The sequence below is a fragment of the Notamacropus eugenii genome, chromosome 2, assembly GCF_028372415.1.
Source record: "Notamacropus eugenii isolate mMacEug1 chromosome 2, mMacEug1.pri_v2, whole genome shotgun sequence".
NCBI lineage: Eukaryota > Metazoa > Chordata > Mammalia > Diprotodontia > Macropodidae > Notamacropus > Notamacropus eugenii.
The window spans coordinates 398,806,137-398,829,105 of record NC_092873.1 but is presented as its reverse complement, the minus strand read 5'-3'; the positions used below and the strand labels follow the sequence as shown (position 1 = coordinate 398,829,105).

The 22,969-nt window shown below is 35.4% G+C and overlaps 1 long non-coding RNA gene across 1 annotated transcript in view; it reads right to left on the bottom strand.

The window, feature by feature from the left end:
* Positions 1-4,111: 4,111 nt before the first annotated feature.
* The window catches only part of LOC140524098 (uncharacterized), a 60,930-nt gene continuing 42,072 nt past the window's right edge, over positions 4,112-22,969 (bottom strand). The window contains exons 2-3 of the long non-coding RNA XR_011973566.1: positions 5,088-5,283; positions 4,112-4,222 (exon numbers count right to left, since the gene is read on the bottom strand). This is a non-coding gene — a long non-coding RNA (uncharacterized lncRNA). The remainder of the gene's footprint in view (positions 4,223-5,087; positions 5,284-22,969) is intronic.

The window sequence follows — 22,969 nt, the reverse complement described above, 5'->3', positions numbered from 1 at the left end:
TTTTAAATAATATCAATGTTATGGTACACATTGATTGTCTTGTTCTACTTACATCACTCTCCATCAGTTCATATTAGTACTTCCACTTCTTTTGGAAATCATCTACTTCCTCATTTCTCACAGCACAGTGCTACTCCATCATAGTCACATAGGAGAACTTATTCAATCATTCCCCAGTTGATAGGCATCCCCTTAGTTTCTAGTTGTTGTTCTGGCCACCACAAAAAGAGTTGCTAAAATTAATTTGGTATACAAAGGATATTTTTCTTTTTCTATAATCTTGTTTTGATATAAAAACCAAATGGTCATATAGCTGGACACTATACTGCTTAGTAGGGCAAAGGGCACATATTGTTCATCAAGTTTTTGTATGTAATTATAATTTGCTGTATTCATTCATAGTTATTCCAACAGTGAATGAATGTGCTTCCCCTAACCTCACACAATCGCTCCAATATTTATCATTTTTCCTCTTTTTTTTTTTTATCTTTTCCACACTTTGTATCTAAGGTGGAATTTCAAAACTTAGCACTTTTTTCAAAATATGGGCAAAATTAATCTTGGTTTCTTCCCTTAAGAATTGCCTGTTAATATCCTTAAATCATTTATCAATTGAAGAAAGATTCCTTTTCCCTTATATTTTTTTCAGTTCCCTATAAATCTTAGAACTGAGACCTTTATCAGACAAACTTGTTCCAAGATTTTTTCCTATTGTTTCCATGATACTCTTAACTTTATTAGATTCATCTGTATAGAAACTGCTTAATTTTATGTGTTCAAGGTTATCTGTTTTATCTTCTATGGTATGTTTTTTTGTCTTTTTTGGTCATGAACCTGTGTTTTCTCATAAATAGGAGGCTTACGCATTGCTCATCATATAAAAATCTCATATTAGAAACAGAAAAAGTAAAATTAACATTTATGGATAAAGAAGTAGTATCATGAAATGTTTGTGCCTCTAAGCACTTTCTTCTACAACTTTCCAAGTATTAGTATGCAACTTGAATTAGGATCATTTTGGATTTTTGTGTTCCCTGTGTTTCCAAAATCATACAAGTCCTCACCTATGATAGTAGCTAGCCTATTGGTGATAAACCTCCCCATATGTAGCTGAACTTGTCCTCAGATAAAAAAACAAAAACAAAAGCAAAAGCAACATTCTCTCACTGGGTCCATGCTATTGGCAATGATGGTTAAAGATCAATAGTTAGAGTAATGATGAAAGTTTAGAGTAATGATGAAAGTTAGAAAATGGTGTAATATATAAAAGATCAATTAATTAGAAAAAACACCATAAATATGAGGAAATTAATTCCTAGATGTGAGTGAAGGAGGAAGACACACTATAGTAAATTTGGAGCTGAGAGGGACATTAGAGAGGATCTCATCTAATGACCTTCTTTTATAGAGGAGGAAACTGAGACCTAGCGAATTTGAATGGATTACTCAAGGTCCTGCAGGTGTACTGTAGGAAAGTCGGAGTTTGAAACCAAGCTCTCCAATTTAAGGTATTCTGTTTTTGTCAAGGTTATTTTTATTATCATTATTTTCTTCTAGCATTATAGTTCATAAAAATTCTCTGAGCTTTGATTTTTTCACCCTCTGAAACATGATTTACTCTTTGACAATTCTTTTAAATTAAATACCCTAAATAATTTCTTACTACATAATGAACATACAGACAAAATTCAATATCATCTCAAAAGAAGTTATTATATTAATTAACAAATTTGCAAAAAACTTTTGCAAAGTCTTTAGAAATATAAACTCTTTTTATTTGTTTCAAACACATGTAAAAACACTTCTGTTTTATAATCTGCTAACTATCACATAGTGTATTGTCTTATAAATTTTGAAATTATTTCTCTTTGTCAGTATCATAACTAATCAAGAATGCCCTTGCATCCTAAAACATTAACATTCCTCAAAGCTTAACTTACAAGTAGGCAGTAATTTAGTCATTTAGTAAAGTTTATTGTCCATCTGTTGTAAAAGCAAATTAATACTTAAATGGTCTTCTGGAACTGTTGTTTTATATTAGACAACTAGATATGGAGTCTTGTTTTAATGATGGCCATTACTTGGTCTAGTTCACTATAAAAAGGCCATTTATCTATGCTAACATTGACATGTTAATATGAATGCAACAATTTCTGTTGAACAAGAAATTCAGAATAGTACATACTATGTGTTCAGAAGTCTGAACAAAGCAGTCACCTTTTTCATTACTGCTACCTGGGAACTAGGAATATTTCCTTTTGTATATACCCTTTTATTGTACTTCAAATGTTTGCTTTTCAAATATAATGTAACCAAATATTTATTTTCTATAAAAAGTGAGAAGTATTCCCTTTATAAACTAAACTAATAAACTTCCACTACCAAATGTTATATTGACTTTCTTCGCTGTGGTATTTCCATCAGGCTTGTAAATGTGAGATTCCATTTTTTATTTATTACATGGCAATTGTTTTGTAACAAATTACTTTGCTACAGCTCCTGGGGAGGAATAAGATTTGGAAATTTCTACTTCTCCCCTCTTGAAGTTTTCTTTTTTCCTGATTAACTCAGCAGTCTTTCACCTCAGACCTAAGAAAGTATTTAATTTTGCTTCTCACTAATGCATTAATCTTCTCATGTAATATTGTGTATTGAAGGAATCTGTTCATGTGTTTCATTCAATTACAAGTCGAGCAGCATGAGCTGTGGAAAAGACTAAGTGATCTCAATTTTTCATTCCTCTAGGGCTAAGCACAATAATCTTTTCTTGAACATGCTTAATATTCCCTCAAATATTCAAATGAATATGTGATTGTATCAATTTAAAGTTGTCCCCAAGGGATATAGATTGCACTACATGCCTGCTCATCGTGTACAATTCATGACCATGATCCCTTATGAATTTATACAGAAGTCCACCCAACATGTTGAAATTGTTCCTCACCTTCTCCTTACACTTTAAGGAAGGGCAGCTAGGTGGTGCAGTGGGTAGAGCACCAGTGCAGGAGTCAGGAGGATCTGAGTTCAAATCTCATCTCAGACACTTGACACTCACTAGCTCTGTGACCTTGGGCAAGTCACTTAACCCCAATTGCCTCCTCCTGGGTCATCTCCAGTCATCCTGATAAATATCTGGTCACTGGATTCAAATGGCTCGGAGGACAAGTGAGGCTGGTGACCACACAGCCCTCCACCACTCAGAACAAAGTCAAGCATAAGTCATGTCATTATTTCTCTGATGGCATGGTCTTCTTAGGCAACAAAGGATGAACTCACACACAGCACTTTAAAGATGACAGTGGAATATGCTCACTGTCTATCTGACACTCCTTGTCTTTGACAGTTGATCATTATATCTTCTGTCCTCATATATTTCATTAATAATATCTTTTATGCCTCTCTTTTACTACATTCCATATATGTAAGATTTTGCATCTTGTTCTGAGTTGTTGGCAGGGAAATGGTTAAATCTGTGTGAACTGGTGAGGTGACCAATAAAATGAGTTTAGGGAAAGTAGAAAAATAAGTCCAGAGCATAATTTTGTAGTTATCAATAGTTAGGTAGCATGATATGAATGATGATCTATCAAAGGAGATTGAGAACATGCAACCAGACAAATTGGATAAAAAAGAAAGATAGTGCTATCATAAAAGGCCAAAGAATAGAGCTTCTCTAAGAGAAAAAAATGATGAACAGTGTGATATACTGAAGAATGATAAAGATGTATTAAGATAAGAAAATGGACAGATTTGGCTCTGCATGATGGCAAATTATTTATGTATGTGTGCATTCATGTGTGTGTGTGTGTGTGTGTGTATAGGAGAGAGAGAGAGACAGAGACAGAGAGAGAGAGAGAGAGACAGAGAGAGAGAGAGAGAGAGAGAGAGAGAGAGAGAGAGAGAGAGTTATTTTAAAAAATAGTGAGTCAGAGGATAATAACAGAAGTACAGCAAAGTAAAAAGGATGGAGAAAAAGAGAAAGGAAGAGGAGCAGAGAGGTGTTGGAACAAGATCCAGAAAACCTGAGACAGCTGATTACCAATGTTTTGGTGTGAATGCACCTTGAAGATCTGAAAACATCACAAATAAAAGATTTATTTATTGTTTTGTTTATTATTATGGAAGTGATGTAGAAAATACTATAATACAAAGTAACTTAAAAGTGGATGCTGTGTTGATTTTTTTCCTGGAGGATCAGTTGTTAAAATTTACCAGCAGATCTCTGAAAAAAAAAAAAAGAGGGAGAAGTAAGGAAAATGGCAGGAGAAATCTTACGGAGAAGGCTGGAGTGATGGGATCAAAGGATCATGTAGAGGTGTTGGCTTTGAGAGGGAGGACCATTTCTATATCAATAGGTAAATAAAAAATGGAGGGTGATGTCAACAAGCTGTAATATGTAGAGTTGGGAAGAAGAAAAATTCTTATGATAAGCTGTCTCTATTTTCTCAGTAAAGAGTGAGACAAAGTTGTGAGTAGGAAGAGGACAAGTGGTGTGAAAGATATGAGGAGAAGATAAAGTTTGCAATAACTGTCATGAGGAAGATGATAAAGAATAAATTGAGGAGGAATAAAAGGATTACCTTGCTCCAGAGGTATCACATTTGAGGTTGGATAAGCTAAATTTATTATCTAGTTCTCCCACGATACCCTTGACTCATTCAGGCATTGTGATAGGCACTGTCCCCAATAGGTAAGGACAGACATTGATATTTCCAAAGGCGTTATCTTTATCTATTCAACTTTTCCATTTCTTTTGTATCAGTAGAGCTATATAATAACCTTTTAGGAAATTAAAATACGGTAGTAAATGTTCTACCCTAACCAGCCACATTCAGGAAATAATCTTTAATGATTATTAATGAAGCAATTTCCCTTTCAGCTACAATTGTGATCTTTTTTTCCTTCATATTTTCCAAATGCCACTATCTCAATAATGTGAACAAATTCCCCTAAGGCTCATATTTTCCACATTTTAGCCCAGATTACCATGTGCAACATAGGAAAATGTTACAAATTGAAATCAAGCCAACAATTGTGTAATTGTAAAGTCACTGATGGAATTAATATGCTTTGTTAAGTCATCTCACCTTCTGTCCCTCTGCCCAGTTTGTGGGGCAGTTTCCCATTTACCTTTCTGCATCATAGTTTCATTAGGGAACCAATATTATATTTTGGCCTTCTTTTCTTAAGATGCTTAATAGAATATTGTGCATCCCTGGCATTGTGATGCCCTTTGTGATCCCTGCTACTGCCTCCAGGAAGAAGATGTTGAAACCAGAATGCCTAAAGAAAGATAAATTGAAAGATGTCAGATTATGTTACACTATATAACCAGAGATTCATTACCAAACAACCATAAAAATAACACCAGAAAACATAACTTGGAAGACCAGACTCAGTGAAAAGATGGGCTGAAAAAATCTTTTAGTTGAATGCCCATGAAATTTGGAAGGTCAGAAGGGAAGGTCTGTCTTCCATGTCCAGTCTAGGACAGTAAGCATCTTAGCAAGTCAACTGCAAGAATCAGTCAGGCAAACCAGGGGGAGATCCTGAGTGCCAGTGTTGTAGAGCAGGCAAATGCCAACACTAGGACCCTCCACATTTCTCATCATAACCAGAATAATATGCAGACTCCAGCTTCAGAGAATTTGGCATGGGCTTGAGCACCACCCCAGGTAAACAGGCAAATTCCAGTGGCCAGATCTCCACATGCTTCATTGTATCCCAGGTGAAATGCAGAAATATTACACAGGCCTTAACATATGTCAGACACCACCACTAGGACCCCATCTTAGCACCAGGAAAGCTACCAGGCATCTACAGCCTCCAGTTGTGCCAGCCACTCCATACCTCATACCTCAGCACCTCAGCAGACATGAGGGGTCCCCCATGGGCCTCAAGGCAACTCAGTAAAGCATCAGAAAATGATACTTGGTCTGCAGCCCCTGGAAACCTGACACAGTGATCCTTCTCCCCTGGGGAGCAGAGCTCAAATTTAAAAGAAGAGCAAAAAAAGGCCAAAAAAGATGAGCAAAAACAACAACAACAACAAAAAGAATCTGATCATAGAATGTTATTGTGGTGCCATGGAAGATCATGACACAAACTCAGAAAAAGAACATAATGTACAAACTACTTTGGGCAAAACCCTCAAAAGAAAATGAGATCTTGTGTCCAGTCCAGAAAGATCTTATAGAAGAGCTCAAAAAGGAACTTAAAAATCATATGAGAGAGGTGGAAGAAAAATTGGGAGAAGAAATAGAGTTATGCAAGAGAACTGTGAAAAAAAAAAAGTCAACAGCTTGAAGAAAGAAAAGTACTGTTGAAAAGTAAAATTGTCCAAATGCAACACGGAATACAAAAGTCCACTGAAGAAAACAACTCCTTTAAAAGCACAAATGGCCAAATAGAAAAGGAAGCACAAAAGCGAACTACAGAAAACAACTCCTTAAAAGTTATAATTGGGCAAGTGGAAACTCACGACTGTATAAGGCATCAAGAATCAATCAAACAAATTGAAAAGAGTGAAAAAATAGAAGAAAATATAAAATACCTCATGGAAAAAGCAACTGACCTGGGAAATAGATCTAGGAGAAACAATGTCAGAATCACTGGAATACATGAAAGTCATAATCAAAAGGAGGACTTAGTCAGCATCTTTCAAGAAATTACCAAGAAAAAGCTCCCTGAGAACCTGGAACCAGAGGACAGCATAGACATTGAAAGAATTCACCTATCAACTCAGGGAAGAGATTCAAAGAAAAAAAAATTCCAAGGAACATTATAACCAGTTACAGAACTATTAGGCCAACGTTAAAAAATAATAATGCAAATGGTCAGAAAGTTACTATTGACATTCACTCCAAGACAAGAGAGTCCAAAAAACACCCACTGAGTAGAGCTTGGGCAGGGAAATGACTGAAACGGTGAAAGAAGAGGAAGAATTATGAGAGGTTTGATCAAGAATAAAAACATTGGGAAAATCTTCAAGTGTAAGTGAGAATATTAAGTTAATTAGAAATGTTTAAAGCATTAACTTGTTGACATTTTCGTGAGATTATGTAAGAAATTACTAATGAATTCATTTAGCATACTTTTGTGATATTCTCCAGTTTCATTCAACATATGAGTAAAAAAAAATGCTGCAGATAGTGGAAATAATTTGGGACTGAAAGTGGCAAAACAAGTTTGGATAATGGGACAGTAATGGGGCAAAATGGAATATGATTCAAGAGAAAGGAACAGTGTGAGATGAACTGGTTCAGTAAGGGGTCAAGAAGAGGAAAGGAGGAAAATGTATCTAGTTCAGAGGTGATGGGAAAGATATAACAGATCAAGGTATTAGAGGCCACAGTAAAGAAGATGCAGAAAAGAGTTTGTTACAAAAATATGTCATGTATCTTTTGAATTTAATAATCCCTAACTTGCCTCTATTCCCTGACTATTGAAATGTTCCTTTAAAGTCCAGCTTAGGTGACACTTCCTCCATGATGCACATGTGTTGGTCCCTATCTTCTTGAATTTCATACTTTTGTTTTACATCCTCTGAACCCTTAATGGTTTTCTAACTTGCATAAAAATTCTTGATGTGTCTGGCTTATCCTCCTACCAGATTATCAGTTCCTTGTAGGAAGGGATTGTTTAGCATAATGCCTTGCAAATAATGTTACTAATTTTTTTTGAGGAATTGAATCCATGCATGTTACCTTGTCTGACCCCCAAAAGCTTCTTTCATGTTTAATGAGTGCACTTTTCTGCAAACATCCCAATGGAGACTACACACATTCCTAGTGAAAGTCTGTGTTCAGTTACTTGTCCAAACTGCATGAAAAGGAATGCTAGATTTGTTAACAATACAGACATTTCTGGGGTCACTATGGACAGGGATTTCTTAATTTGAACTGTCACACAAACTGTTAATAGGGCTGTACTACAGTTTCAATTGCATCCACAGAATGAATAGGACACAATTTTACATTTCTTACTGTTTCTGTGACATTTGCTTAAGGTTTATTAGTCTTTTCAATTGTCAACCAAGAAGAACTGATTTTGAGGGCTTAGGGGTATTGTTTAAGGCACAATGCAAATAGATTCTTGTCTAGGTAGAATCTTTTGTAGTAAATTGTAGAAGCTCTGTGCTTCCCTTGAGAAGATCCTGATTAGATTTACATGCTGTTTTTCCTTAACCTGGAGACAGACTTTAAAAATTGTCTTCACCTTTTGCAGCCCTCATTTTTTGGAGGAAACGTGTTTATTTCTAGTTCAAAGTGATAGTTGTCTCCTTAATCATAAAGTCCACTCTACCTTAATATCTCATTTTTCTTCATTTGTTTGGGAAGATTGCTTATTTTAACTCACTGAACTGCTTTGTTTTGAAATTGGAAAGAAGAGTAATGATTCACTATAAGCAAAATAAGGGTAGCTGGAGGTAAACAAAGTCATATAGTCTAAGAATACTTGAAAGTATCCCAATGCTCTTTTCTAGCCTCTCTTTTTCTCCCTAAACTCCCAGCAAACTTATCAATTCTCTTGGGTTGAGCATTCATCTACCTACAAGTGATTCTCAAGACTCTACGTTCAATCTCCACATCTCTTCAGATTTAATCACTCACCATCACTTATCTACCAAACATTTCCATCAAAATGGTCTTATATCTCAAATTCAAAAATTCAAAAATTAAACATCATCTTCCTCTCTTTTCCCCAATTTCTCCTTGTATCAACTTTGTATTTATTTGTACAAATACAAAATCTTCCTACTAGAACACAGAATGCTTGAATAAAAAAGCTCTTTTCAGTTTTTGCTTTAATTGTTTAGCACTAATATGGTGCATGTCACATAGTAAGTGCTTAATAAAAGTTTGTTCAATTGGTCTGAATTGTGGTAATCATTGATTTTTTTGTGAGGAGTGAAATATTAGAAGTATCATTGCTTTAGGAACGAGTATTGCTTTCATGGTGTGATCGTTCCCTTTGTGGTCCTTAAATATTTCCTATCCTATTCATTCCTTGTAAATGATATTAATGTGTTTCCCTTGTCATGGCAATGACAAATCTAAAATTCTGACTATTTACTATAGAATATTTTATTTCCTCTGGTATAATATGGTATAAAAGTTTCTGAAGTACAGACCCGTAAGTTACATGCTGAATTGCTGTGACAGACTTAATCTGAGACTAGGAAGAGTCTTGATTCAAGAACACAAAGCCACATTATCAAAAAAAAAAAAAAAAGAATAATTGTATTTGGGGATCAAGTGGAGACAGAAAGTGAAGCATGTTAAAAAAACAGGAAGTAAGATAAAAAACATGAGAGATCATATTTAATTTGCCAAGTGAAAGTCAAGAAAAGAAGAGATTCAATACTAAGGACTTCGCTGAATTTTACCTTTCAAGAAAAGAAGCTAGTATGACATGGGGGGTTTGTTACAAGTTAGAGAAAGTGGTGGAATGATAAAAGATTGTGATTGGATAAGAGAGTTTCAGAAGTTATGAACATGGAAGTTGGGCAATTGTCACTAAGGTTAAGTGTTTAGAGCATTCAAGGGAGCATCATTATATATGCTGAAGTCCCCTTTTATGAGAGCAAGAGTTAAAAGGGAGGAAAATACTTTGAGCTACTTGTATCAGTACTGTGAGGCACTGATAACTTTCTGATTCTTATGAACACTCAATTGTCCCCCTTTTCTATGATGTCTTCTCCATAACCCCATGTTTCTGGGGTTGAGTTCAGTTCAGCAAAAACTTCTCAGTTACCTGCTGTGTGTAAGGCATTCCTTCAGAACACCTGCAGCATTTATTATCTGTTGGACTTATTTGGCCTTTGGCCTCCACACCTCGTATTTTGATTTGTGTATTTATATATTTGTTTGTTTCTTCAAATAAACCAAATTCACCAAGGATAGCAATGAGTTATTTTTATTGGATTTTTCAGTTATTTTTTTTGCTTTGAATATTTACATTTTAATAATATCCCTAACATATTAAATTTCACTTGGGCAAAAGTTTCAAAAAAAGCATTTATCTTATGAGCCAGATTTTAGCAATTCTGCCAAAAAAAGGAAACATGATACCTTATGAACATGTAACCTTTCCGTATCTGACTGCCTTAAGAAAATTCAGAGATCATAAGTATTAATACAAAAAAAATTTGATTAATTGTTAAGAAAGCAGTAGATGGCTTTTGTTCTAAGTATTCTTTCACAATACCATTCTTAATAACTTAGTCTTTTCAATCTTGTACCACAGCATGTACTCGCAGGATCTTAAAAATGTCAACAAGCAAAATGTTGGAGGAATCATTTGGAGGAAGTTTGGATGTGATTATGATTTTTTATCTTCATCATAATTATTTATGCCTGGGATTTTGTATTCTGTGTACTTGTTTTAAGATAATTTGCACATTCCAGATGACTAATTATCATTTAGGTGTGACTTGGACCTCCCAGTTATCCCTTTTCTATACATTCACAAGCTGTGGAATGGAGAAATCTGACCAGCACTTCTTCCCATCACTTTATTTTTTCTTTTTAAAGGAATCTTATTTAATATTTTATTTTTCCCAATTACATGTAAAAGCAATATTAAAATTCTTTTTTTTTCAAATTTAGAGTTCCAAATTTTCTCTCTCCCCTTGAACCATTCCCTCACTAAGAAGCCAAGTAATTTGACATAGGTTATACATATGCAATCATGAAAAATATATTTTTCATGTAAGTCATTCTTACATACAAAAATAAAGTGAAGAAAAAGTGTCTTTGATCTTCTTTCAGGCTCTACACATTCTTTCTCTGAAAATGGACAGCACCTTTCAGCATAAGTACTACAGAACTGTCTTGGATAATTGCATCACTAAGAATAGTTAAATTATTCATAGTAGATCATCATACAATATTGCTGTGACAATGTACAGTGTTCTGGTTCTGCTCACTTCACTTTGCATCACTTCATGTTAAGTCCTTCCAGGTTTTTCTGAAAGCATCCAGTTCATCATTTCTTAAAGTACAATAATATTCCATCACAATCATATACAAGAACTTGTAGCCATTCCTCAATTGATGGACATCTCCTCAATTTCAGTTGCTTTGGAACCAATAAAAGAGCTGCTAAAACTATTTTTGTACACATAAGTCTTTTTCCTTTTTTAAAAAATCTCTTTGGGATACAGACCCAGTAGTGGTATCGTTTGGTCAAAGGGTATGCATACTTTTATAACCCTATGGGCATACTTCCAAATTGCTCTCCAGAAGGCTGAATTGATATACAACTTTATTAGTATTACATTACTGTTCTAATTTTCCCACCAATATTTGTCATTTTCTTTCATATTAGCCAATCTGAAAGGTGTGAGGCAGTAGCTCAGAGTTGTTTTAATTTGCATTTCTCTCATCAGTAGTGATTTAGAGCATTTTTAAATATGACTATACATAGCTTTGATTACTTTTTCTGAAAACTACCTCTTCTCATCCTTTGGCATTTATCAACTGAAGAATGGCTCTTATTTCTATAAATTTGACTCAGTTTTCTATATGCTTAAGAAATGCCTTTATTAAAGGTCTCATTTCTAAAATACATAGAGAGCTAAGTCAAATTTACAGGAATACAAGTCATTCCCCAATTGATAAGTGGTCAAAGGATATGAACAGGCAGTTTTCAGAGGAATAAATTAAAGCTATATATAGTCATATGAAAAAATGCTCTTTTATTTTTTAATTTATTTTCAGTGTTCTACAATCACTAGCATATAACTTAGATTTTTTCCTTCCTCCCCCTCCCTCCCCTTTCCATCCCCACTCCTTCCCCAAAATGGTATACAATTTTATAGAGGTTCTACACATAAATTCCTATTAAACCTATTTTCACCATAGTCATGTTACATTGAAGAATTAAAATAAATGGGAGAAACCATAAAACAGACCAAAACATAATACAAAAGAAAATGATCTGCTACATTCTGCAATTGAATTTCATAGTTCTTTCTCTGGATGTGGAAGGCATTTTGCCTTAAAAGACCACAGGGAATTTTTTTAAGTCCTTGCATTGCAGTGAAGTTCTAAGTCTACCAGAAAAAAAATTCTCACACACTGTGGTTGTTGCTGTGCACAAAGTTCTCCTGGTTCTGCTCCTTTCACTCAGCATCAGATCATATAAGTCTTTCCAGGTCTCTCTGAAGTCTTCATTTCTTATGGCAAAATAGTATTCCATTATATTCATATTCCACAGTTTATTCAGCCATTCCCCAATTGACAGGCAACCCCTCGATTTCCAGATTTTGGCCACCACAAAGAGTGCTGTTATAAATATTTTTAGTATATGTGGGATCCTTTCCCATTTTTATGATCTCTTCAGGATACAGATTTAGAAGTGGTATTGGTGGGTCAAAGGGTATGCACATTTTTGTAGCCCTTTGGGGCTCACAGGTCCACCAAGAGTGAACTAGTGTTCCAACCTCTCCCAACCATTCTGGAGCCCAATTTGGAACTATGCCCAAATGACTACAAAATGTGCATACGCTTTGACCCAGCAATATCACTTCTAGGACTGTATCCCAAAGAGATCATAAAAATAGGAAAGGGTCCCACATGTATAAAGATATTTATAGCAGTTCTCTTTGTGGTGACCAAGAGATGGAAACTGAATGGATGCCCATCCATTGGGGAATAACTGTAATGAAATACTATCAGAAAGGCCTGGAAGGACTTATTTGAACTGATGCTGAGTGAAAAGAGCAGAACCAGGAGATCATTGTAGACAGTAACAACCACAATGTGTAAGGAATTTTTCTGGTAGACTTACCCCTTCACAGCAATGCAAGGATCTAAAACATTCCCAAAGGACTCTTGCGGCAAAGTGCCATCCACATCCAGAGAACAAATTATGGAATAGGAATGCAGAATGAAGCAGAATATTTTCTCTTGTGTTATGTTTTGTTTTGTTTGGGTTTTTCTCATGGTTGCTCTCATTCGTTTTAATTCTTCTATGCAACATGACTGATGTGAAAATGTATTTACTAAGAATGTATGTGTAGATTCCATATAAGATTGCATGCCATCCTGGGGAAGGAGGGGGGAGGGAAGGAGAGAAAATCTCATACTTATGGAGTGATTGTAGAAAATTGAAAGCAAATAAATTAATAATAAAAGAAATGTCTTTATCAGAGAAACTCCTTGTAATTTTTTCACAGTAATGATTACCAACTATCTATTTCTCTCCATCATATTCAGTGTGCTGTTACCTTTTTTAAAAATTTCGTGTAATTTTCCTCCTATCTTTATAAGACTCACAGATGGTTAATTTAATTGGGAGATAGGTTTATTTTCATCTCTCTTTCTTTTTTTTCTATTTCTAGTCCTTCAGCTACTCTCTTGTATTCCTAGTAATTTGTACTTTTGTGGTTTGATAGACTCAATGTTGTATACCTCTTGTGGGAATGTGTGAGTGTTGGGGGAGGGGAGTGGGGTTCCAACTTAATAACTGCTTCAAGACCATAGAAAAATCCAGGCAGGAATTGATCCATCCAGACACAAACCTGTGTGGTAGTGAATACTGGATGAGCCCAACACTTGCAGCCAACCATAGAATAGATATTAGGACTGACTCATATAATTTGAAAAAGCTTTGACTTTGTAGAATATTTTTATGTTTTCTGTTTTCAGCTTTTATACTTTATTACACATCTGATGCATATTTATTTCTTTGAAGTTTTCTTTACTTTTTTTTTTTGGTTACACAAGTATGCAAACAAACAACCATTTTGCCATTTTGCCTCACTTATTCCTCTCATCATCTTTTGTCTGGACTTCTGAAATAGCTTCCCAATTGATTTCCCTCCCTTTATCTCCCTGTTCTTTAATGTATGCTCTACAAAGCTGTCAAAACAATCTTCCTAATATATAGTCTATGTCCCTCACAAACTCCGAAGTCTTCACTACACCCACTCTTGTTTGTGTCTAAAAAAATAGGGTGTCCCAAAGTGTAGTTTTATCCCGTGACTTTTGCTATACCCTATACAAAATCCTCAGCCTGGCATTTATGACACTCTCAGTCCATTCTGACTTTGAAGCTGTATTTTAAACTGTGTCTCCTCATGAATTCTACATTTCTGCCAAAGTGCTTTATTAGCTCTCTCCCAAGAATGCAATCCTCCCTCACTTCTTTCTTTTATTCTCAGTCAAGGCTTGGCTTAGTTATCATCTTATCTGGGAATGTTAGTTGTTAGGTGCTTCTCTCTCTCTCTCTCTCTCTCTCTCTCTCTCTCTCTCTCTCTCTCGTTCTCTCTCATCATATTCTCTTGTATTATATAAATGCATCCACACATAGAGACTATGTATATGTTATTATGTTATATTCCTCCAATAGAATATAAAGTCTTTTGAGATCAAAGACTATTTTCCCCCAGTAGCTAATATGATGCCATACGTGGAGTAGATGCTTAATAGATCTTTATTGGATTGAGTTGCTGAATTAAACCAATGTTCCAGATGCCTGAATTTATATTTAAAATGCTAGGAATTCCAAAAGCAGACTTTATTTCTGGCAGGTTCAGGATATGCTATCATATCACTAGGAATTAAAGCTAAAAGGGGAAGAGGAGATTAGGAGAGGTAGTGCTGAGAAACAAGCCCTCTACTATCAAAAACAAAATCATATCTACCTTCCAGGGAAAATAATTTCCAAGAGATTCTAACAATGTTTATTCTTACTATAAAGCATTTTCCTTTTAGATATTCTTTGTTGAACCACGTTCCAAAATTAATTAACCTAAAGTACTGTTTCAATCAAATTGCTCTAAACTGAGTCCTAGTTATTTTGATTGCTACAGGGCTAGTTTCTAAGCTCTTCATTTCAAGAAGTCATGAGCAATGGAGAATGAAGCACCAAAAAGATCAAAATTGAAAATTGCAGGCTAATCATTGAATGAAAATCTAGCTTCTCAACTTCAGGACTTTAAAACTTCAATAATGTGCCAGATCACAATTGCTTTCCATATGTTCTCATTATTTATTCTATGAACTTGATTGGTATTGTTCATTTTCATCTTCCATTTCCAGTGATATCTTCTCTGAAATCATACTACCACAATTCATGGTGGCATCTAAGTGAATCTGGGTTTGCAAAGACCATTAATGAATTCAAGTTCTGGCAGATGACTTGATGTCTGTATTCCTATATTAGTGTAGTTATTTTGGAAGAAATTCATTATCAGATGAACTATATAATGATTATTATTTTTTTTATTTTTGGATAAAACAATTCACAAAGCCTGACAATATCATGATTTATGTCAGAGGGAAGACAATTAATGAACCTTGGAATATTGAAGTACTAAGTATCCAGATAAGAAGTGTCATTCACTCTGTTTTGTAGTAGCAAGCAATTTTAAGTGATTTTCCCAGACTCACACAGCTAGTTAATGTCAGAACTCAGATTTGAACTCAGGAAGATGAGTCTTTCTGACTCCAGGTCTGGTGCTCTATCCACTAAACCTTCTAGATGCTCAGTGTTCATACTAAGTTTCCAGTAAAGCAGTCTAAAGCATGATTGCTAAGATGGCAGAGTAAAGAAAGCATTAGCTGAGGAGTCCTAATACTCCCCTTCAAATGATTTGAAAATAACACTTCAAGATGAATTCCTCCATGGCAGAGTCAACAAAAGGTCAGAGTGAGACATTGTTCCAGTCCAAGGCAACACAGATAATCAGAGAGATCTGTGACATGGGGGAAGAAGGTGGTTTGGAGTCCATGAGAATGAAGCATAAGTTCTGGGGAAAAGGTGACAGTGACAAAAGCAGGACCAGCATTGGGAGTTCTGTTAGAAATGGTAAGGAAGCCTGACATTGATCAGAAAGAGATTACAGGATACCCCTGCACCAGCACTAGATACAGGACCAGAACATGTTTCACATCTCCATTGCCTATATCCACTTCTGGGTCATAGTTAAAGGGAAGAGACCAACATTTTTCATCAAAAGAGAGTGGTATCTTGGAGGGACAATATCACTTACAGTTGTAATAAATAAGTGATCCTGAGAAATGACAAAAAAATTTTTGCGGTTTTTCTATTTTTTATTTTTAGTTTTTTAATTATATTATTTTATTTGTTTTCAGTGCTCAACAATCACTTCCATATACCTCAGATTTTTTTTTCCCTTCCTCTTCCTCCCTCCCTGAGATGACATACAATCTTATATAGGTTTTACACACACATTCCTATTAAATATCTGTTGCATAGTAGAATTAAAATGAACAGGAGAAACCATAAAACAAAACAAAACAAAATATAATACAAAAGAAACTGGTCTGCTTCTCTCTGGGATTGAGTTCCGTAGTTCTTTCTCTAGATATGAACAGTGCTTTGACTCAAGTCCATTGAAAATTTTTTAAGTCCTTGCATTGCAATGAAATACTAAGTCTACCACAAAAATTCCTCACACGCTGTGGTTGTTGCTACATACAAAGTTCTCCTGGTTCTGCCCCTTTCACTTAGCATCACTTTATATAAGTCTTTCCAGGCTTATCAGAAGTCTTCCTGTTCATTGTTTCCAATAGCAAAATAGTAGTCCATTACATTCATATACCACAACTTGTTCAGCCATTCCCCAACTGATGGACATCATCTTGATTTGCAGTTTTTGGCCACCACAAAGACAGCTACTATAAATATTTTTGTACATGTGAGACCCTTTCCCATTTCTGGGATCTCTTTGGAATACAGTCTCAGAAGTGATATTGCTGGGTTAAAGAGTATGCACACTTTTGTAGCATTTTGGGCATAGTTTGAAATGGTTCTCCAGAATGGTTGGATCAGTTCACAGCTTCACCAACAATGAATTAGTGTTCCAACTCCTCCACATCTTCTCCAATACTTGTCATCTTCCTGTTTGTCGTGTTAGTCAATATGATTGTGATGTGGTACCTCAGAGTTCTTTTGATTTATATCTCTCTAATCAATTGTGATTTAGAACATTTTTCATCTGATTATAGATAGCTTTAATTTCTTCCTCTGAAAACTCCCTGTTCATATCCTTTGACCACTTATCAACTGGGGAATGACTTGAATTCTTGTAAATTTGACTCTGTTTTCTATATATTTTAGAAATGAGACCTTGATCAAAGACATTAGTTGCAAAAATTCTTTCCCAGTCTTCTGCTTCCCTCCTAATCTCAGTTGCATTGGGTTTGTTTGTGCAAAATCTTTTCAATTTAATGTAATCAAAATTATCCATTTCACAATTCATAATGTTCTCTATCTCTTGCTTGGTCATAAATTTCTTCATCTACCACAAATCTGACAAATACACTATTCCTTTTCCCCCAATTTGTTTGTAGTATCAATCTTTATACCTAGATCCTGTTATCCATTTGGACTTTATTCTTGTGTATGGTGTCAAGCATTGGTCTATGCCCAGTTTTTGTGACACTGTTATGCAGTTTTCCTGGCAATTTCTGTCAAACAGTGAGTTCTTATGCCAGAAGCTGGAGTCCTTGGGTTTATCAAGCAGTAGACTGCTATATTCAATGACTACTGCGTCTTGAATACCTAACTTATTCCACTGGTCTACCCCTCTGTTTCTTAGTTGGTACCATGTGGTTTTGATGATTACTGCTTTATAATATATTTTCAGATCTGGTAAGGTTAGGCCACCTTCCCTAGCATTTCCTTTTATTAGTTATCTTGATATTCTGGAACTTCATTCTTCCAGATGAATATTGATATTATTTTTCTAGCTCTAGAAAATAATTATCTGGTAGTTTGATTGATATGGCACTGAATAAGTAAATTAATTTAACTAAAATTGTCATTTTTATTATATTAGCTCAGCCTATTCACAAGCAACTGATGTTTTTCCATTTACTTAGATCTGACTTGATTTGTGCAAAAAGTGGTTTGCAATTGTGTTGATGTAGTTCCTGGGTTTGTTTAAGCAAGTAGACTCCCAGATATTTTACAGTGTCTACTATATCTTTAAATGGGATTTCTCTTTCAATCTCTTGCTGTTGGGCTTTGCTAGTAATATATAGAAATGTAGATGATTTATCTGAGTTTGTTTTATAATCTGCAACTTTGCCAAAGTTGTTTATTATTTCAAGTAGATTTTTACTTGATCCTCTGGAATTCTCTAAGTGTATCATGGTATCATCTGCAAAGAGTGATAACTTACAACTTTGCTGGTAATTAACCTTTAGTTGCAATCCCAGCTCCTTTGCCTTACAGAATACCGTATTCCAGTTCTTTCAGTCTTTTAATGTAGAAACTGCAAGATCCTGTGTGACCATGACCATAGACCCTCAGTATTTGAATTGTTTCTTTCTGGCTGCCTGCAGTATTTTCTCCTTCACTTGATAGTTATAGAATTTGGCAACGATATTCCTTGGTGTTTTAAGTTTGGGATCGCTTTCAGTAGGTAGATTCTTTTGATGACTATTTTACCCTCTAGATTTAGGACTTCTGAGTAATTTTCCTTGATGATTTCTTGGAAGATATTGTCCAGGCTCTTTTTTTCATCACAGCTTTCTGGTAGATAAGTAATCCTTAGATTTTTCTCCCATGGATCTATTTTCCAGGTCATTTGTTTTTCCAATTAGATATTTTATATTTTCTTCTATCTTCTCATTGTTTACATTCTGTTTGACTGATTCTCTGATTCTAATTTTTATCAAATTGTTTGTTGTCAGTTAACTTTTGCATCTCCTTTTCCATTTCCCCAATTATCACTTTTAAGGAGTTATTTTCCCCAGTTAGGTTTTGTCCTTCCTTTTCCATTTGTCCTGTTAGTCTTTTAAATTCTTCTGTGATTTTTTTTCTTGTTTTTAAATCATCCGTTAGTTTTTCTACTATTTCTCTAATTTGGCTTTTAAAATCCTTCCTGAGGTCTTCCAAGAATGCTCTTTGAGCTTCAGACTAGTTCATATTCCCTTCTGAAGTTTCAGATGGGTGTATAATCTCAATGCTGACCACTTTGGTATTCATGATTTGTTCCTTGTTCCCATAGAATGATTCTATGGTCTTTTCTTTTCTGCTTTGCTTCTTACTCATAATGATCACCCTTTTCCTGGCTTTTAAAGTAGATTTCTGTGTCTGGGGTGCATTGTGCTCTGTCCCACAGTTCTTATGCCTAAAACTTGAGGCTTCATGTGTTGTGGCCTCTGATTCTTTCAACTAGAAGCTAAAATGCTGCACCTTTCCTGGTGCTGAGCTGGCTGGTGTTGGAAAGCAGAGGCCAAGTGAAGACCTTTTGGGTTTTTCCAGAGTTATCCTGGACTAGCTGTGTTAAGTATGGGGGAGGGGTGGTCTGGCCATAGGAGTTCTCCTCTGCTGAGCTAGAGCATAAGCAAGATGAGTGATTGGGTATCCCATCTGTGCTAGTGTTTTCCCAATTCCCCTGGGCTGCTGAGGCATTCCTGGGGTCCTGGTGTAGGTGGTTGTGGATTTAATCCTTGTGGGGCTCAGGATCTTCTCCCGGTTTGCCAAGGTGGGGCTGTCTGGGACAGGTCTGGTTCTGCACTGGTCCCCTTCAGCCACAGCAAGAGGGAATCTCCTTAGCGATTTTCCTAGCCTCATGGGCTAAGAGACTGTTTATGCCTTCTGCTACTCCCACTCTTCTAGGATTTTTCCTGAGGAAATATTCTCTGGGCTCTTCAAGGTAAACAAGGGGAGGGAGAGAGCAACTACCTATTACTCCAATTGTTCCACCATCTTGGCTCCCAGAAATGGAAATCAATGATATAATTTTTGATCTCAAGGTAGAAGGGGCTTGAGGACAGTATAAATTGCAATCCCAACAGATGTCAGGCTCTTCACAAGTAAGAACCAGAGGGCAGACAAAAAAGAGCACTGATCATACCTCTCCCTAGATCCCATTACTTGGAAACACTGAAAATTTCCAAATTTCCAGAATTAGATCTGGAAACAGCATTCTGAGAAAGGCTAAAGCTTGAAGTAGAGCCCTTCCAACTTCCCACACCTGAAACAGAGCCACAACATTAATATAAAGTTCCAAATCAAGAAATAAGGTAGAAAATGAGTAAATAAGAAAAATAGGACTTGAACATAAAAGATTACTATGTCAACAGGGAAGATAAAAAATATTAAGAGGAAGACAATGAAGTTAAAACAATTCCAAGCAAAGCCTCAAAGGAAAAAAGTGTGAACTGAACAAAAGCCCAATAAAAATTCCCAAAAGAGCACACAAAAAAAATGATTTTCAAAATCTAATAAGAGTGGAAAAGGAAAAAATAAAGCAAGGAAAGAGAAGGAAGAAAAATATGAAAAGATAATTATCACCTTGGTAAATGAGGCACAAAAATAATACTGAAGAAAATAGCACCTAAAAAACAGAACTGTTCAAATGAAAAAAGCAGTATAAAAATTGACTAATGAAAATAATGTCTTAAAATGCAGAACTGACCAAGTGGTGCAAAAGTTCACTGAAAAATATAATTGCTTAAAAATAATAATTTAATAAGTGGAAGTTAGCAACTGCATGACACATCAAGAAGCAATCACACAAAGTCAAAGGAATGAAAAGAAGAGAAGAAAATGTGAAATATCATATCTTAAAAAAAATTGATTTGGAAACAGAATAATTTAAAAGTTGTTGGATTTCCTAAAAGCTATCCTCAATGAATGAGACTTCACATTTTAAGAAAATGATCAGAAAAAATGCTATGATATCCTAGAAACAGACTGTAAAATGGAAATTGAAAGAATCCACTGATTACCTCTTGAAAGAGAACTCAAAATGAAAACTGCAAGGGATATTTTGATCAAATTCTAGAGCTCATGCATCAAAGAAAAAATACTTCAGGTATCCAGAAAGAAGCCACTCAAATAACATGGAGCCACAATCAGAATCTCATATGCTTTCTACCATATTAAAAGAGTGGAGGACATCGAATCTAATATTCCAAAAGTGAAAATATCTGGGATTGCAACCTACTCAGCAAAACTGCATATAACCCTTTAAGAGAAAATATATATTTAATGAGAGGACTTTCAAGCATTCCTGATAAAAATACCAGAGCTAATAGAAATTTTGAATTTTATATATTAGACTTGAGAACCATAAAATAGTCAACCTGAAAGAGAAGTCATAAGGGATTTAGTAAGAATAAGTTATGAACCTTTTTATAAGGGAAAATAATGCATGTGTCTTCTAAGAATGTTATGATTATTAGGCCAGGGAGAAGTATTACACATAGAAAGAGGATGGAAGAATAAGTAAATTATGTTGGAATGATGTAAAACAAAATGGACAGACAAGAAAATTGGATGCCCTGGAAGAAACAGGAAGGGACAGGAAAAGAGAGAAAATTATGTCACATAAAAGCAGTGTACAAGGAAAATCTTGTACAATGGAGGGGATAATGGGAGAAAGATGGGCAATACTTGAAGTTTACATCTAAATTGGTTCAAAAATAGAATACACACACAGACACACGCATACACACAGACACACACACACACATTCAAATGATCATTGAATCCTATCTTACCAAACAGGAAAATAGGAGGAGAATGGAATAATAGAAAAGGGAGGTAATAAAAAGAAGAGAAAAGAAAAGAAGGCAGTGTCAGAAGCAAAACAAATGAGAGGATGGACAGAATGAAAAGAGAGAGGAGAGGATAAACAAAAGAAAGAAGGATGGAGGAAAAGGAACAGTTAGTAATCATAACTGTGAATGTGAATGGGATAAACTCACCAATAAAATAGAAGTGAATAGAAGAACTGATTAGAAACTGGAATCCAAACATATACTGTTTAGAAAAAAAACATACTTGAAATAGAAACACACACAAAGAGTTAAAATAAGGATACACAGGGGACTCTGTTATGCTTCAGCTGAAGTTAAAAGGGTAGGAGTTGTAATCATGATCTCAGACAAGGCAAAAGCAAAAATAGACATAATTAATATGGATTAGTAGGGAAATTACTTGTTGCTAAAAGGAATAATAAATGGCTTAGTATCCAAATTCTTTTTTTTTTAAGTGCTTTGCAAATTTTAATGTTTTAATGTTTTAACTTTAACATTTAACTATTATCATTGTTATTTCACCAGTCATCTATACAAATTCCAGACCTGGTGACTTCACTCCTCACTGCAATAGCTATGACAACAGTACCATTGGACTATTTCCCCTGGCCCACAGGCCATGGAAGAGGAGGAAAGAACTGTTTTCTACCTTTAGCATATGAAGGGACTATGAACCTGCCTAAGGAACATGGAATTCAAAGACACAAATCAGACTTGCTTAATGATTGTTAGTTGTTGAACTAGTTAGTTGTAGTACCAGCACCTGGGCAACAAGAAACCTGGCTGCTAGTCTGAGCTCTGTCACCGATTTTCACCATCTGGACAAATCACCATCTTCCTCTATTCCTTTAACTGCAAATGCATGAAGATAGGACTCTTCTATCTGCACACAAGAAATGGGGGTTAGGAGAATCAAGATGCAAGTCCTGGTGCAACTGATCCTCATGAGCTAGCAGGTATAAGACAACCACCAACAGGAATACATGGAATCATGGGGCTGAGTGGAAACAGTCCAGGGAAAACAGGTACCATGGTCTTCTAGAGATAGGCAGCTGAGCCAAAAGTCTTAGGTCCACCTTAGATCTGCTATACATCTCTTTCCCACAGGAGAGGAAACTACATCCCCTCAAAAAGTTTTGTGAGCAGAAAAATAAACCTTTCATCTAGGATAGTCCAAAGTAAGTGGGATAGAGAACATATACATAGATAGTTGCACATGTGGAATGGAGAGCAACTGAGTAATTATAGATTGTGAGTTATATAGACAGCCTCACCTCTATAATAAACCAACACCTCAAACCTCTCTAGTCTGACAGATACTATGGAAAGTTCTCTGTTTAAGTAACACACATATCTAAAGATCTGAGATTTCATCAGTGTGTGAAATCCTCCACTAATACAGACTGCCACCAGTCTATAAGCTAGTAGAAAAGTTA